The sequence below is a fragment of the Anastrepha ludens genome, chromosome Y (genome assembly GCF_028408465.1).
Source record: "Anastrepha ludens isolate Willacy chromosome Y, idAnaLude1.1, whole genome shotgun sequence".
In the NCBI taxonomy this organism is placed as follows: domain Eukaryota; kingdom Metazoa; phylum Arthropoda; class Insecta; order Diptera; family Tephritidae; genus Anastrepha; species Anastrepha ludens.
This window is the reverse complement of record NC_071504.1, coordinates 3,451,477-3,467,913: the sequence shown is the minus strand read 5'-3', so window position 1 is coordinate 3,467,913 and position 16,437 is coordinate 3,451,477. Positions and strand designations below refer to the sequence as shown.

The 16,437-nt window shown below is 34.3% G+C and overlaps 2 pseudogenes; both read left to right on the top strand.

Annotated features, from left to right (window-relative positions):
• Positions 1-592: 592 nt before the first annotated feature.
• On the top strand, positions 593-774 carry LOC128870615 (U2 spliceosomal RNA; annotated as a pseudogene).
• Positions 775-9,325: 8,551 nt separating this feature from the next.
• Positions 9,326-9,507, top strand: LOC128870614 (U2 spliceosomal RNA; annotated as a pseudogene).
• Positions 9,508-16,437: the final 6,930 nt, after the last annotated feature.

The following is a 16,437-nucleotide window of genomic DNA, read 5'->3' as shown; positions in this document are numbered from 1 at the left end:
TTGCTACCACCTTCAATAGATTCGCCTTAATTTTTTATATAAAAATTATACATATCATCACTTGTGACAACTGTACCCAGTCGGTCGACAGTGTGAATCATCTTTACATTCTGCAAGAATACCCCAACCTGCGCAGCGCACAGTAAAATCGACAGAAAGCTGAGCGCAGAGCACAATCGTACAAACACACTAACGTACATACATACATACATATATACGCTCGAATACATTTTCTTACTGTGCTCAGCCAAGGCTGGCGATATGAACGCACAAATGCACATACACAGGCACGAACATGAAATCAAACAGCTCGCCGTGTTTAAGTGAATCGGTATAAATATTTTGTACATTAATTTTTGTGAGCGTGTAATTCTCAAAAGGTGTATTAGAAAATGTAATGACAAGGTAGTTTGTTGGCTATAGTTAAGACAGTATCAGCTTAACATAGATAGATATATCCTCCATTGGAGGGCAAGAAATATTAAGCTGATTTTAATATATCTATTGAACCGTCACTCTCGAAAATAGTGCGGAATTTTTTTTTTTTTTTTTTTTTTATATATCACCCCGAGGGAAATGTCCTCACGTGCAAAACGGTCTTGAAGCCCACTTTATCTGTTCTTATCAGCTTAACATCTGATAGATCCTCCATCGGAGGACAACAAATGTTAAACTGATTTTTTGTAAATGGGCGGAGTGTTTTAGGGGCTTATTCCACCTGTGCCACGGGTTGGCCCGGTATTGCAGTACCGGCGGGATTTCGGCCCAAATTATTGAATAAATACAAAAAGAAATATACTAATACATTTAGCTTTGATGGGAAGAGACATACATTTTTATATGAATACAAGTAGACGAAAATGGAAGAAATTTGTAAGACTGTTTCTTCGGTCCGTTTGGGTATTTTTTTTTGACAACATCGAAACCAAAGCATTTGTATCATATTTTATCTATCATAAGCCATTCGTATCATTTGTTGAAATTGGAAACATTGAGGATGAATGAAATAAAATGAAGAAAATAAAATATGAACTTTAGAGCAATATAATATTATAATGAACCTATAATTATCCCGCTCCTAATGCTGCTTTCGTCTTATTCTCTCTCAGTTTGTCTTACGGAAGGTTTCACTTCTATCCCGTCTAACCGTTAGACTGGTATTTTTTTTTTTTTTTTATTGAGCAGCATAAAAGCACTACCTGTATTTTGATATCTTAGTCTTATATATTTCAAGTAAAATTAGAGGTAAACCATTTCTATTTAGCATACTTTTAGGATACCAGTCATAGAATTTTTCTAAAATGCGAAAAATACTTCTTTTATTGAAGATGAAAGCTACAATTTGTCTATTAAATTCTATTTTAAATTAATTACATTTAGCATACTCATAGGTTGCGAAATAACGGTAACTTTTATAAGAGCACCATTTTGTCATTTTAAAACTACTACATATCAAGTAAGCCTGAAGGCAAACAAGTTTTGTGTAACATACTTTTCGGATACCAGTCCCAAATTTTTATAAAACGCAAAATTTTTTTTTTACTGATGATGAGAGTCATCTATATATATGAAATGATGTTCGTTTGTACGCATTTTTTTAGGCCGATACGAGGCCAATTTTATTCGTTCTGTTTTCATATTATAGGGATCCACTAGGGGAAGGTTTTTAGCAAAAAAAATTTCTTTTAAATATTTTCTTCATATAAAAAAAAGAAAAAATCAAAATATTGTACAAAACAAAACTTGCTCGATTCTTAGATTAAAGTAAGTTTCGAATCGACTTTCATTTTATGTGTACAACGTTTTTTGAATTTTTCGTTATTGTATACAGAAATTTCAAATGATTCGAATGAAAATTTTTTTTTTATTTCTTCCATAAAATATTACACCTGTCGTTAGACAATAAGTAATTTGATTTACAAAAAGATGGAATGAGAGTAATATTGAAGGGCCAATGCCCCAAGCTCATTTAGAAGAAATATATACATATTATTTAAAAACAAGTGGTTAACAAACAATGACATATACGATTAGTTGACAATTGATTACAAGGATTTTGCAAGATCTGTTGGTGTTTGACGGTTAAGCCGACTTTGGGTAGATTTTTCTTTATTTGGTAGTCTTCTCATCATAGGATTTGTATGCGTTAATAGTCTATTTATGTGTCTTCTGCTAGCGCTTTGTATTGTTTCATCAATAGTATCGATGTCAAGGTCGCGATGAATATCTGCGTTAGGTATGTATGTACCAAGGTGCATTAGTTAAGGTCCTAAGTATTTATGAAAATAATGTTTCAATTCAATTGAGCAATGCTTTCTTTGACCAATTCTATATGGAAATGAATTCGTTTGCAAACGATGTTTTCGGCTATGAACAAATGTTGGAATCGAATGAAAAAGGAAAGAAACGCGAAATGATAAAAAAAATTCTTGGAAAATTTAAAATGAATGGTGCTTCAAGGTAATAAGAACATACACAAGATAAAGTTAGAATTCGAATTTTTAGATTTATTTTGTTTATTTCTAATTTTTTCAGAAGTACACCACACAACAACTCATTCCAACTCTGATTTTGAAATCCTGTTGGAATTGGTGATTGATAATTTTGTCGCTATAATGGTCAATGGAAATTTGCGTGTATCAGACCCTGCATATTATTTACCATATCAACTTTTTATGGAACATATGGACCAAATGAACACAAAAAAATAATTTAGTTTTGTTTTGATTTTTTGCAACATTTTGGTTTTCAGTTAATACAATAAAAACAATACTGTTTTTTCGTGAACACAAAATTCTAAATTTATTACGTTGTTTGTTTAGAATTTTTTTAGAAAAAAAGTAAATTTTTTGGTTTTGAGGAAATTTGTTTATTGTTGCTATTTGTGAAAGCGTAGATATTTGTAAGTATTTGACTATAATCCTAAAAGTTAATGGAATACCTCTATGACACATAGAAAACATTTTTTCAAAGGGGTGTTTTTCGAAAATTATAAAAAAAATTGTTTTCAAAAATTTTGAAGAAATAAAGTAAAATAAAAAAATTTCGAAAGCATGAAATTTTTTCAAAACCAAATTTTCCTCAAAAAGATAAAAGAAATTTCTTCGAAGAGGTGTTTTTCTAAAATTACAAAAAAAAAAATTTCAAAAATTTTAAACAAATAAAATAAAATAAAACTTTTTCAAGGGTATGAAATTTTTTCAAAACAAAATTTTCTGAAAACCAAACAAAATTAAAAAAAAAATGGTGTTTTCAAAGTATTTCATATTCCACTATTAATAGAGAATACATTTTGTCGAGGGGGTGTTTTTCAAAGCGGAAAAAAATCTTTTTTAACAAATCAATTTAAACTTTTACAAAAGTATGAAATTTTTTCAAGAACAAAATTTTCTCAAAAACATTAAATTAAAAAAAAAATAGTTTTTTCAAAATATTTAATTTTCAGCAATTAACTGAGAAGAAATTTGTTAGAGCGAAGTGTTTTTCAAAACTTCAAAAAACACTTTTTAACCAAAAAAAATAAACCTTTTTTCAAAAACAACAGGAATGATAACATTGCCTAACAATTTCTCCACTTTTGCACAGTCTAAAGAGGCATTGATACAGAGTGTATTTCCAAACATAGTTCAACATTACAAAAAGCATGATTGACTCAGCGAAAGAGCAATTTTAGCTGGGAAAAATAAGGACGTCAATGATATAAATTCAGCTATTTTAGATCAAATACCTGGTGACATAGTTGCGTATAAGTAAGTCAATGGACACTATTACTGATCAAGATGAGGTCGTAAATTATCCAACTGAATTCTTAAACTCACTCGATTTGCCAGGCTTACCACCTCATAATTTACGATTAAAAATTGGAGCACCGATTATTATGCTGCGCAATAGTAATGTGCCCCGACTTTGCAACGATACCAGACTCGCTGTGAAGAAGCTAATGGGTAACGTTATCGAAGCAACAATTTTGAAAGGGAAGTACAAAGGAGAAGACATTTTGATACCCTGAATTTCACTGATTCCGGCGGATTTACCATTCGATTTCAAACGTTTGCAGTTTCCTATTCGCCTTGCCTTCGCTATGAGAATTAATAAGGCGCAAGGACAGTCTCTACAAATGTGCGGTATTAATTTAGAATACCCAATTTTTTCTCATGGACAATTGTATGTAGCTTGCTCACGAGTTGGCAAACCATCGTCATTATTCACGCGAAAGATGAAAAAACCAAAAACGTTGTCTACCAAAAAGTGTTACAATAAAGTTCGAATGAAATTGTATCAAAGAATTTGCTTTGTTTCGTATTAATTGTATTCTCTTTCAGCAAATCATTGAATTTATCGTCTAGCGAAGCGGGCGAGGGTACGCTAGTAGAAATATATATGCAATAGAAATACGTTGCTTACGTATTATTATGTATGTATTATTATATTAAGTATAATTTATAATTAATAATAAATTACCTTTTAGCTGGCTGACACGTCCTGATGCTTGAAATTCGAAAATCGCAGTGAAAGTTACAATTAAAATTGAAGTGAAAGTAACCTCGCCGAACAACGTTTAACACGGTAAACGTTTTAACTGTTCGGCGGGGAAATGCCAGGGTTAACGGCCTTCACGTTGCAGCGACTGGAAACGGTGGTTAGCAACAATCGGAACGGTAGGCGCAGTTACCATTAGGGTGGCTAAAAATGTATATTAAATATTAGGGTGTGGCCTAAACATGCCGGCCCCCTTGCAATAAGCAATCATTGTTTTAGGACGGAGGTGTCAGCCAACGTTCGGTATATTGTATCGGAGGCTGCTGGTGACGTCTGAAATGCTGTAAAGATGAAATTTTATGTACGTGGATAGTTATTGCACACAAAAAGAAGTAAAATTTGTTATATTCAAATTTATTGATTTATAAACTGTACTATACAAAATAAAAATGTTTAATTTAACGGGCAGACCCCGGTCAGTACCCAGCCAAATATTGAACTCTGTGCCATTTGATCCTGAGCTTGAGTTGCCAGCTGTGGCATTTGTGGCCGAAGGTCCACTATTGCCTTCACCACTGCCAGATTTACTAGGCTCATTTTACGCTTGACTTGTTGACGGTTTATCACCTGTTGGAGCTGCTTGATTAGCGTTATTGGGAGCTGATGTTGTGGGTGCTGCTGTTGCTGTTGTGTTTTCTTCTTTATTGTTTGCGTTCACTGAACGCTGTTTATGCTTCGTTAAGCGTTTCGATTCGTTATTTGTAGGTTTACCACCAATTAACATAGGCCCAATCACCAATGTTACTGAAATCGCTGGTCTTTTCATTGGCTCTCTTTCCCTTATTTACAACCGGAGCGGGTGCTGTGTCTGGTTAGTGCTTAGCAGTATTTGTCGGTGCCGATGCTGCTGCTGCTGCTGCTGGAGCTGGAGCTGGTGTAGAAATTGGCGCTGCTGCTGCTGTTGTTGTTATAACTTCGTCTTGAGCTGCGACTTTGGTGGTGCTGATTTCGCTGCTTTCAATGTTATTTTGATTGCTATCACCAATTCGATTAGTATGCGCCTGAGTACTATCTGGATTATTGTCGGCTACTTTCGGTTCCTGTGATTGTTGCTGTGCAATCGGCTTTTTAGGTTGTAAAACACGTTTTTCTAAAGGCGTCGAACCTGTTGTGGTTGTGTTGTTGCTGGATGATTGTTTAGATATCTTCCAGGCGTTGACCTTCGGTGGAGGTGCAGCCACGTATTTCTTCAGTTGAGGAGCTGGAGCTGCTGCAGCACCATTACCGCTAGCTGCTGGCGATTCGGCATCACTACTTTTTGCTTCATTTCCACTGTTTGTATTCTCTACGCTAGCACTGAGCGAAGTATCTTTCCGGTCCTTTGGCGACTTGGGTGCTCCGCCAGTAGGTCCACCTTTACGTGGGCTACCGCCGCGTTGACGTGCACGCGACGTATACCTTTTATCGCCTTCCTTTTCAACAGTACCCGTTACGTTATGTTTGTTTTTTTCCACCCTCACCACCATCACCACCATTGCCACCACCAGCTCGAGCACCATTTCCTCCGCCGGGGAGCTTTTCATTTCCATTGTTATTATTTCCACCTTGTCGTTCACGTCCGGTTGGTTTTTCCTTACGTGGTTTTTTACGATCACGTCGATGATGTGAAACCACCGGCACAAAATCGTTATAATCGTCTATTTCCGAAGAGTTTTCTGCACTTGTGGTTCAACAGAACTTATGTCAACTGCACTCCTTTCATCATTTTCACTTATTTCTCTTTCTTTGTGTAATTACAGTATTTTATATATATGCAAATTTTTGTCCGCGCTTAGAGTGCTGCTAAATTTGCGCCGGTTTGTAGTTATGAAAATACTCAAAAATTACAAGAAAATACATACGTTATGTAAAATAAAGGTAAGATAAAATATAAACGAACAATATTAAATAAGCTTTTGTATTAAAAAAAAAGATTATGAAAATAAACAATTATTTATCCGCCGCTGTGGAGGTGACTTTTGGTGTTACATTACTGCTGACTATTGATTTGTTTGGTTTTGCTGTCACCCCATAATTTTGCTGCTGATGCTCTTTTTTAACTGCTGTCACTGCAGTTGCCCCCGCAGCGTTAGCTGTTGCACTGGGCATATTATTGGAATCTTTATCTTTATCTGGCTCGAAGGACCATGTCATCATCGGAGTGCGACGCAATGGGCGGTTCAGAAATGTGGGGCCTCCACGGTCGCTCCGATGACATATTTTAGAAAAATAAAAAGCACAAAGGCGTGTCAGTATATAGTCATTAGTATTTTATTTACAGTATATACATAGATATATGCATAGAATAGATATATATGTTCATAGAAATATATATCCTATAGAAATACGTTGCTTACGTATTATTATGTATGTATTATTATATTAAGTATAATTTATAATTAATAATAAATTACCTTTTAGCTGGCTGACACGTCCTGATGCTTGGAATTCGAAAATCGCAGTGAAAGTTACAATTAAAATTGAAGTGAAAGTAACCTCGCCGAACAACGTTTAACACGGTAAACGTTTTAACTGTTCGGCGGGGAAATGCCAGGGTTAACGGCCTTCACGTTGCAGCGACTGGAAACGGTGGTTAGCAACAGTCAGAACGGTAGGCGCAGTTACCATTAGGGTGGCTAAAAATGTACATTAAATATTAGGGTGTGGCCTAAAGAAACATCCATCCGGCAACTTAAATTTAGTTACACTTTACAATATAAGCAATCACAATGTAGAAAATTGAAAGTTAGTTCATGCCGCACTTGAAAATGTGAAATAAAACAATATTGGTTCAGCAAGTGAGGGGTTTTCCGTCATTTTGTTTATAAAAATAAAACTATGCAATTTGGTTTATATATTATATTTATTTATTTGGTTTATATATTATATTTTATTATTTATATTAAATTTATTTATTTAAGCTAAACGTGCGGAAGGTAAAGCAAATACAAAAAATACGTGGCGACGGATACGACATGATAAGCATATCGTTTTTCTTAAAAGCTTTTCTAGTGTGAGCGTAGAATGCAATGCGTAAAGGCCTTTGTTTTTGTTTCGATAGTGAAATTATTAGCGGCCATGATAACGGTTAATGGGAGAGATGTTTTTGAGAGATGATGAACCACAAATGGAGAGATCCACAAATGGAGGGACCTACAGTTTCAAGCCGACTTCGAACGGCAGATAGTTTTATTTTTATTATTTATTCATTTTGGTGTTTCGCCGAGATTCGACCACGCACCAACCCATTCTGTTACAGCGGCCGCCGGTTACTGACTACATACTACAAAAATATCGTTTTCCAAATCTAAATTACAATTTAATTGAGCAGATATAGCAAAATATAGTTTCGATAATGTAAAACCTAATATGAGAGAATTCGACATCTTATTGAGGCCATGCAGAGTGCGAGCTGTAGGAACATTACAGGTATAATTGGTTCTGAACCTATTCAAATATAATGGATATGTATTGCCTAAAGACCTAGTCTATCTATATATATAAAAATGAAATGATGTTCCTTTGTACGCATTTTTTTGGGCCGATACGAGCCCAATTTTATTCGTTCTTTTTTCATATTATAGGGATCCACTAGGGGAAGGTTTTTAGCAAAAAAAAATTTCTTTTAAATATTTTCTTCATATAAAAAAAAGAAAAAATCAAAATATTGTACAAAACAAAACTTGCCTGATTCTTAGATTAAAGTAATATAAGTTTCGAATTGACATTCATTTTATGTGTACAACTTTTTTTGAATTTTTCGTTATTGTATACAGAAATTTCAAATGATTCGAATGAAATTTTTTTTTTTTTTATTTCTTCCATAAAATATTACACCTGTCGTTAGACAATAAGTAATTTGATTTACAAAAAGACGGAATGAGAGTGATATTGAAGGGCCATATCAAAATCTAGAGGCAACAAGTTTTTGTGTAGCATATTTTTAGGATAGCAGTAAAAATAATGATTTTTGAAGTGAAAACTTCTTTAGAATCGTTGGGAGTGATTTGAGGAAATTTTTTTTTTTTTTTTTTTTTTTTTTTGAAACTTGCATTATTGAAAACAGTTTTTTTTTATTAAAATTGATTATAGAAGAAAATTGAATTTTTTCCAAGGTATTCATACACTAAGCTAAGTAAAACGTTTCGTAATTCAATTTTGTGTTGACATCCAAATGTACACGGCGGAAGAAAAAAATAACAAATCAGCTGTGTTATTGCTACCACCTTCAATAGATTCGCCTTAATTTTTTATATAAAAATTATACATATCATCACTTGTGACAACTGTACCCAGTCGGTCGACAGTGTGAATCATCTTTACATTCTGCAAGAATACCCCAACCTGCGCAGCGCACAGTAAAATCGACAGAAAGCTGAGCGCAGAGCACAATCGTACAAACACACTAACGTACATACATACATACATATATACGCTCGAATACATTTTCTTACTGTGCTCAGCCAAGGCTGGCGATATGAACGCACAAATGCACATACACAGGCACGAACATGAAATCAAACAGCTCGCCGTGTTTAAGTGAATCGGTATAAATATTTTGTACATTAATTTTTGTGAGCGTGTAATTCTCAAAAGGTGTATTAGAAAATGTAATGACAAGGTAGTTTGTTGGCTATAGTTAAGACAGTATCAGCTTAACATAGATAGATATATCCTCCATTGGAGGGCAAGAAATATTAAGCTGATTTTAATATATCTATTGAACCGTCACTCTCGAAAATAGTGCGGAATTTTTTTTTTTTTTTTTTTTTATATATCACCCCGAGGGAAATGTCCTCACGTGCAAAACGGTCTTGAAGCCCACTTTATCTGTTCTTATCAGCTTAACATCTGATAGATCCTCCATCGGAGGACAACAAATGTTAAACTGATTTTTTGTAAATGGGCGGAGTGTTTTAGGGGCTTATTCCACCTGTGCCACGGGTTGGCCCGGTATTGCAGTACCGGCGGGATTTCGGCCCAAATTATTGAATAAATACAAAAAGAAATATACTAATACATTTAGCTTTGATGGGAAGAGACATACATTTTTATATGAATACAAGTAGACGAAAATGGAAGAAATTTGTAAGACTGTTTCTTCGGTCCGTTTGGGTATTTTTTTTTGACAACATCGAAACCAAAGCATTTGTATCATATTTTATCTATCATAAGCCATTCGTATCATTTGTTGAAATTGGAAACATTGAGGATGAATGAAATAAAATGAAGAAAATAAAATATGAACTTTAGAGCAATATAATATTATAATGAACCTATAATTATCCCGCTCCTAATGCTGCTTTCGTCTTATTCTCTCTCAGTTTGTCTTACGGAAGGTTTCACTTCTATCCCGTCTAACCGTTAGACTGGTATTTTTTATTTTTTTTTATTGAGCAGCATAAAAGCACTACCTGTATTTTGATATCTTAGTCTTATATATTTCAAGTAAAACTAGAGGTAAACCATTTCTATTTAGCATACTTTTAGGATACCAGTCATAGAATTTTTCTAAAATGCGAAAAATACTTCTTTTATTGAAGATGAAAGCTACAATTTGTCTATTAAATTCTATTTTAAATTAATTACATTTAGCATACTCATAGGTTGCGAAATAACGGTAACTTTTATAAGAGCACCATTTTGTCATTTTAAAACTACTACATATCAAGTAAGCCTGAAGGCAAAAAAGTTTTGTGTAACATACTTTTCGGATACCAGTCCCAAATTTTTATAAAACGCAAAATTTTTTTTTTACTGATGATGAGAGTCATCTATATATATGAAATGATGTTCGTTTGTACGCATTTTTTTAGGCCGATACGAGGCCAATTTTATTCGTTCTGTTTTCATATTATAGGGATCCACTAGGGGAAGGTTTTTAGCAAAAAAAATTTCTTTTAAATATTTTCTTCATATAAAAAAAAGAAAAAATCAAAATATTGTACAAAACAAAACTTGCTCGATTCTTAGATTAAAGTAAGTTTCGAATCGACTTTCATTTTATGTGTACAACGTTTTTTGAATTTTTCGTTATTGTATACAGAAATTTCAAATGATTCGAATGAAAATTTTTTTTTTATTTCTTCCATAAAATATTACACCTGTCGTTAGACAATAAGTAATTTGATTTACAAAAAGATGGAATGAGAGTAATATTGAAGGGCCAATGCCCCAAGCTCATTTAGAAGAAATATATACATATTATTTAAAAACAAGTGGTTAACAAACAATGACATATACGATTAGTTGACAATTGATTACAAGGATTTTGCAAGATCTGTTGGTGTTTGACGGTTAAGCCGACTTTGGGTAGATTTTTCTTTATTTGGTAGTCTTCTCATCATAGGATTTGTATGCGTTAATAGTCTATTTATGTGTCTTCTGCTAGCGCTTTGTATTGTTTCATCAATAGTATCGATGTCAAGGTCGCGATGAATATCTGCGTTAGGTATGTATGTACCAAGGTGCATTAGTTAAGGTCCTAAGTATTTATGAAAATAATGTTTCAATTCAATTGAGCAATGCTTTCTTTGACCAATTCTATATGGAAATGAATTCGTTTGCAAACGATGTTTTCGGCTATGAACAAATGTTGGAATCGAATGAAAAAGGAAAGAAACGCGAAATGATAAAAAAAATTCTTGGAAAATTTAAAATGAATGGTGCTTCAAGGTAATAAGAACATACACAAGATAAAGTTAGAATTCGAATTTTTAGATTTATTTTGTTTATTTCTAATTTTTTCAGAAGTACACCACACAACAACTCATTCCAACTCTGATTTTGAAATCCTGTTGGAATTGGTGATTGATAATTTTGTCGCTATAATGGTCAATGGAAATTTGCGTGTATCAGACCCTGCATATTATTTACCATATCAACTTTTTATGGAACATATGGACCAAATGAACACAAAAAAATAATTTAGTTTTGTTTTGATTTTTTGCAACATTTTGGTTTTCAGTTAATACAATAAAAACAATACTGTTTTTTCGTGAACACAAAATTCTAAATTTATTACGTTGTTTGTTTAGAATTTTTTTAGAAAAAAAGTAAATTTTTTGGTTTTGAGGAAATTTGTTTATTGTTGCTATTTGTGAAAGCGTAGATATTTGTAAGTATTTGACTATAATCCTAAAAGTTAATGGAATACCTCTATGACACATAGAAAACATTTTTTCAAAGGGGTGTTTTTCGAAAATTATAAAAAAAATTGTTTTCAAAAATTTTGAAGAAATAAAGTAAAATAAAAAAATTTCGAAAGCATGAAATTTTTTCAAAACCAAATTTTCCTCAAAAAGATAAAAGAAATTTCTTCGAAGAGGTGTTTTTCTAAAATTACAAAAAAAAAAATTTCAAAAATTTTAAACAAATAAAATAAAATAAAACTTTTTCAAGGGTATGAAATTTTTTCAAAACAAAATTTTCTGAAAACCAAACAAAATTAAAAAAAAAATGGTGTTTTCAAAGTATTTCATATTCCACTATTAATAGAGAATACATTTTGTCGAGGGGGTGTTTTTCAAAGCGGAAAAAAATCTTTTTTAACAAATCAATTTAAACTTTTACAAAAGTATGAAATTTTTTCAAGAACAAAATTTTCTCAAAAACATTAAATTAAAAAAAAAATAGTTTTTTCAAAATATTTAATTTTCAGCAATTAACTGAGAAGAAATTTGTTAGAGCGAAGTGTTTTTCAAAACTTCAAAAAACACTTTTTAACCAAAAAAAATAAACCTTTTTTCAAAAACAACAGGAATGATAACATTGCCTAACAATTTCTGCACTTTTGCACAGTCTAAAGAGGCATTGATACAGAGTGTATTTCCAAACATAGTTCAACATTACAAAAAGCATGATTGACTCAGCGAAAGAGCAATTTTAGCTGGGAAAAATAAGGACGTCAATGATATAAATTCAGCTATTTTAGATCAAATACCTGGTGACATAGTTGCGTATAAGTAAGTCAATGGACACTATTACTGATCAAGATGAGGTCGTAAATTATCCAACTGAATTCTTAAACTCACTCGATTTGCCAGGCTTACCACCTCATAATTTACGATTAAAAATTGGAGCACCGATTATTATGCTGCGCAATAGTAATGTGCCCCGACTTTGCAACGATACCAGACTCGCTGTGAAGAAGCTAATGGGTAACGTTATCGAAGCAACAATTTTGAAAGGGAAGTACAAAGGAGAAGACATTTTGATACCCTGAATTTCACTGATTCCGGCGGATTTACCATTCGATTTCAAACGTTTGCAGTTTCCTATTCGCCTTGCCTTCGCTATGAGAATTAATAAGGCGCAAGGACAGTCTCTACAAATGTGCGGTATTAATTTAGAATACCCAATTTTTTCTCATGGACAATTGTATGTAGCTTGCTCACGAGTTGGCAAACCATCGTCATTATTCACGCGAAAGATGAAAAAACCAAAAACGTTGTCTACCAAAAAGTGTTACAATAAAGTTCGAATGAAATTGTATCAAAGAATTTGCTTTGTTTCGTATTAATTGTATTCTCTTTCAGCAAATCATTGAATTTATCGTCTAGCGAAGCGGGCGAGGGTACGCTAGTAGAAATATATATGCAATAGAAATACGTTGCTTACGTATTATATTATGTATGTATTATTATATTAAGTATAATTTATAATTAATAATAAATTACCTTTTAGCTGGCTGACACGTCCTGATGCTTGAAATTCGAAAATCGCAGTGAAAGTTACAATTAAAATTGAAGTGAAAGTAACCTCGCCGAACAACGTTTAACACGGTAAACGTTTTAACTGTTCGGCGGGGAAATGCCAGGGTTAACGGCCTTCACGTTGCAGCGACTGGAAACGGTGGTTAGCAACAATCGGAACGGTAGGCGCAGTTACCATTAGGGTGGCTAAAAATGTATATTAAATATTAGGGTGTGGCCTAAACATGCCGGCCCCCTTGCAATAAGCAATCATTGTTTTAGGACGGAGGTGTCAGCCAACGTTCGGTATATTGTATCGGAGGCTGCTGGTGACGTCTGAAATGCTGTAAAGATGAAATTTTATGTACGTGGATAGTTATTGCACACAAAAAGAAGTAAAATTTGTTATATTCAAATTTATTGATTTATAAACTGTACTATACAAAATAAAAATGTTTAATTTAACGGGCAGACCCCGGTCAGTACCCAGCCAAATATTGAACTCTGTGCCATTTGATCCTGAGCTTGAGTTGCCAGCTGTGGCATTTGTGGCCGAAGGTCCACTATTGCCTTCACCACTGCCAGATTTACTAGGCTCATTTTACGCTTGACTTGTTGACGGTTTATCACCTGTGGTAGCACTGCCTGTTGGAGCTGCTTGATTAGCGTTATTGGGAGCTGATGTTGTGGGTGCTGCTGTTGCTGTTGTGTTTTCTTCTTTATTGTTTGCGTTCACTGAACGCTGTTTATGCTTCGTTAAGCGTTTCGATTCGTTATTTGTAGGTTTACCACCAATTAACATAGGCCCAATCACCAATGTTACTGAAATCGCTGGTCTTTTCATTGGCTCTCTTTCCCTTATTTACAACCGGAGCGGGTGCTGTGTCTGGTTAGTGCTTAGCAGTATTTGTCGGTGCCGATGCTGCTGCTGCTGCTGCTGGAGCTGGAGCTGGTGTAGAAATTGGCGCTGCTGCTGCTGTTGTTGTTATAACTTCGTCTTGAGCTGCGACTTTGGTGGTGCTGATTTCGCTGCTTTCAATGTTATTTTGATTGCTATCACCAATTCGATTAGTATGCGCCTGAGTACTATCTGGATTATTGTCGGCTACTTTCGGTTCCTGTGATTGTTGCTGTGCAATCGGCTTTTTAGGTTGTAAAACACGTTTTTCTAAAGGCGTCGAACCTGTTGTGGTTGTGTTGTTGCTGGATGATTGTTTAGATATCTTCCAGGCGTTGACCTTCGGTGGAGGTGCAGCCACGTATTTCTTCAGTTGAGGAGCTGGAGCTGCTGCAGCACCATTACCGCTAGCTGCTGGCGATTCGGCATCACTACTTTTTGCTTCATTTCCACTGTTTGTATTCTCTACGCTAGCACTGAGCGAAGTATCTTTCCGGTCCTTTGGCGACTTGGGTGCTCCGCCAGTAGGTCCACCTTTACGTGGGCTACCGCCGCGTTGACGTGCACGCGACGTATACCTTTTATCGCCTTCCTTTTCAACAGTACCCGTTACGTTATGTTTGTTTTTTTCCACCCTCACCACCATCACCACCATTGCCACCACCAGCTCGAGCACCATTTCCTCCGCCGGGGAGCTTTTCATTTCCATTGTTATTATTTCCACCTTGTCGTTCACGTCCGGTTGGTTTTTCCTTACGTGGTTTTTTACGATCACGTCGATGATGTGAAACCACCGGCACAAAATCGTTATAATAGTCTATTTCCGAAGAGTTTTCTGCACTTGTGGTTCAACAGAACTTATGTCAACTGCACTCCTTTCATCATTTTCACTTATTTCTCTTTCTTTGTGTAATTACAGTATTTTATATATATGCAAATTTTTGTCCGCGCTTAGAGTGCTGCTAAATTTGCGCCGGTTTGTAGTTATGAAAATACTCAAAAATTACAAGAAAATACATACGTTATGTAAAATAAAGGTAAGATAAAATATAAACGAACAATATTAAATAAGCTTTTGTATTAAAAAAAAAGATTATGAAAATAAACAATTATTTATCCGCCGCTGTGGAGGTGACTTTTGGTGTTACATTACTGCTGACTATTGATTTGTTTGGTTTTGCTGTCACCCCATAATTTTGCTGCTGATGTTCTTTTTTAACTGCTGTCACTGCAGTTGCCCCCGCAGCGTTAGCTGTTGCACTGGGCATATTATTGGAATCTTTATCTTTATCTGGCTCGAAGGACCATGTCATCATCGGAGTGCGACGCAATGGGCGGTTCAGAAATGTGGGGCCTCCACGGTCGCTCCGATGACATATTTTAGAAAAATAAAAAGCACAAAGGCGTGTCAGTATATAGTCATTAGTATTTTATTTACAGTATATACATAGATATATGCATAGAATAGATATATATGTTCATAGAAATATATATCCTATAGAAATACGTTGCTTACGTATTATTATGTATGTATTATTATATTAAGTATAATTTATAATTAATAATAAATTACCTTTTAGCTGGCTGACACGTCCTGATGCTTGGAATTCGAAAATCGCAGTGAAAGTTACAATTAAAATTGAAGTGAAAGTAACCTCGCCGAACAACGTTTAACACGGTAAACGTTTTAACTGTTCGGCGGGGAAATGCCAGGGTTAACGGCCTTCACGTTGCAGCGACTGGAAACGGTGGTTAGCAACAGTCAGAACGGTAGGCGCAGTTACCATTAGGGTGGCTAAAAATGTACATTAAATATTAGGGTGTGGCCTAAAGAAACATCCATCCGGCAACTTAAATTTAGTTACACTTTACAATATAAGCAATCACAATGTAGAAAATTGAAAGTTAGTTCATGCCGCACTTGAAAATGTGAAATAAAACAATATTGGTTCAGCAAGTGAGGGGTTTTCCGTCATTTTGTTTATAAAAATAAAACTATGCAATTTGGTTTATATATTATATTTATTTATTTGGTTTATATATTATATTTTATTATTTATATTAAATTTATTTATTTAAGCTAAACGTGCGGAAGGTAAAGCAAATACAAAAAATACGTGGCGACGGATACGACATGATAAGCATATCGTTTTTCTTAAAAGCTTTTCTAGTGTGAGCGTAGAATGCAATGCGTAAAGGCCTTTGTTTTTGTTTCGATAGTGAAATTATTAGCGGCCATGATAACGGTTAATGGGAGAGATGTTTTTGAGAGATGATGAACCACAAATGGAGAGATCCACAAATGGAGGGACCTACAGTTTCAAGCCG